A 2,621-nucleotide genomic window follows, 5' to 3' on the forward strand; every position below is an offset into this window, starting at 1 on the left:
ATTTAAAGCTAATGTAATGCAGTTAGTTATAGTATTAGGATTAAGGGGGGTGTGGGGGACAAAGCCCCCCATGGACATGTGTAACATAAACTATTCCAGCACCCCCTAAATGCACACCCAATGTGCGCCTATGTTTAGTGCACAGGTTTAGATTTTTAGTGGATATAAATGCATATTTCTGAACTTTTTAATGCATATTAATATATTATGCCAGTTTTCAGAGCATAGGTACGCACATGCTTATATTGGCATTAGGTACTTAGGGCCTGATCTCACGAGCCCCGGTCTGATGAAACACTAGATTGGAATAATTGTGCAGCTCCAAAAAAAAAATTACTTTATTACACAATATACATAGTAATTAATATTTAAAAATTTAAACTATATAGCTCGTGGTGGCACTGCTGGCCTGGCTGTTACTTCAGTGAACCATTTAAACTTTGGTGGTGGCATGACGATAACCTATTACCTAACCTAACCCCAAATATTATTATCTATAGAGTATATACCTAATTTAATTTTATACAGAGTACTAATGTCTAATTGTATACCCAGGTATTATTTATTTTGTAGGTATACCGCGACAACTTATCGTAGCTATTGATCAATGATCGGTAGTTAAAACTTTAAATCAAGAGTTGTTTGATGACATATACGAATTTTCTAGGCATTGAAGTACCTGAATACATAATTTATATATTATAATATATATATGCCACTGTTTGTGCTTACCACTATTTTCGTATTTCGTAACGGCTGATAAATACATTTTGATTATCGGCTTGGATTTAATATTATATAGGTACCTACCTACATACTGGTACTCAGTAAATGGTTTCGTGCAATTAGCCTGGTTCAAACTTCAAACGTACGTCGTTTGTCTTATCGTGCGCCTGTTATCGTCTGATTGGCCGTTGTAAATTGTAAAATTCATTTGCCATACGATATACCAGAAAATTGTTCCTGGGTAGGACCTTGCTCAACTTTACGTATGCCACTGTACGTACCTATGTACTTATACCACTATACCAGTGTCCAAGCGATACAAGCGGTACTTAGAGGCAAGGGCATATTTACGGGGGCGGATATGAGGACAAATCCGCCCCCACGGCTCTTTAAATACATGTCACATGTGTATTATTATAGAGATGTCATCACTAGTCGCAGATGCACTGTACTACACGCACTCGCAAACGGATGGCGGACTTTGACTCAATGTCCACAGTTGTAGTTTAAGAGGACGCTACACTCACATGCGTTGTGTCTGTCTTACAAATGCACACATAAAAAAAACTGTTTTGCGCGGAAAAATTATGCTCCCTCTGTGTTTATAGTAAAATTACCAAAATTCCACAACGCATAGGGAAGAACTTTATCTGTGTCGTAGCGTTTTTATTATTTGGATAACATAAATACAATTAAAATTATCGCAGTTAGAGAACATTAGTATTTTTTTGTTTTTTTCCGTTTAATTATTAAAAATTATTGGTATCTAAGTGCTATAAAAAAAACAAAAATCCTACGACACAGATAAAGTTCATATTCGGCAGGAGGGAAATGGTGTATGCGGGGTCTGCAGCAGAGATGTTCTTGACTAAAGTACGCCCATTTGTATAATTTACAAATTACGCTTAACTTGGAATGGAAATAAAATTGTTGTACAGACATACAGTCTCACTCGTCTGTCTTCATCAACCAAAAATAATTTTATAATGAATATTTCGTAATGATGAATCAAAAGTAGACATAAATAAACGTACGTCTAATACGTAGGTCATGTTAATTTTCAAAACAGCAAATATAAACACTGCGAGTTATTGGTGACTCAAGATCAGGCCCGGATTGAACCGGCGAGCTACCGAGAAAATCTCGGTGGGCCGCGTAAAATTTGGGCCGTTATTATTTTTGGACAAAAGTAGTCTAGTATTTTTAGATAGTGATATAGTAAAATATAGATCCAAATACACGGTTAAAACAATAGATGCGTCAGCTGTATAATACTGATGTATAGTGTATTGGTTATTTAATCCTCAAGAATTGTCAATCGCGATAATACACGCTAGAGCAGTAAAGATAGAAATTTAAAATCTCGGTGGGCCGAAAACTCTCAATCCGGCGCTGCTCAAGATGTAGTCTGCCGAAAACGATACAATTTAAATAATATTTATTTAGTATTTACTACAGTACCAGCTTCTAATGAAATAGCTACGGTATTAACTTTCAGTATAGGTGCTTATAAGTTTGTTAAAATTAATTTGCGAACTAGTAGGTATATTTCAAAACTACCATGCCTGATATGTTCGAATGATGGAAAAAAAATCGCCCCGTGGGGCGGAAAATCGGATTGCAGTTTGAGAGGACCGTATATAATATATACTATTAGGTACCTACCTAATAGTCTAAGTGTATAACTACTAACTACATATTGCCATATATAGGCAGGTAGTCAAAATGTTCGGGCCCATTATATTTTAATAAGTTGAACTATTACTGGTAAAATATGTAATAATATAAACACGCACATATTTTATGATGCTTATATACTATATATATATTATGCGTAATAACTATAATATAACGACTGATATATTAAAATATATGCTTATAGGTAGACGCACAGA

Source organism: Acyrthosiphon pisum, chromosome A2 (assembly GCF_005508785.2).
Source record: "Acyrthosiphon pisum isolate AL4f chromosome A2, pea_aphid_22Mar2018_4r6ur, whole genome shotgun sequence".
NCBI lineage: Eukaryota > Metazoa > Arthropoda > Insecta > Hemiptera > Aphididae > Acyrthosiphon > Acyrthosiphon pisum.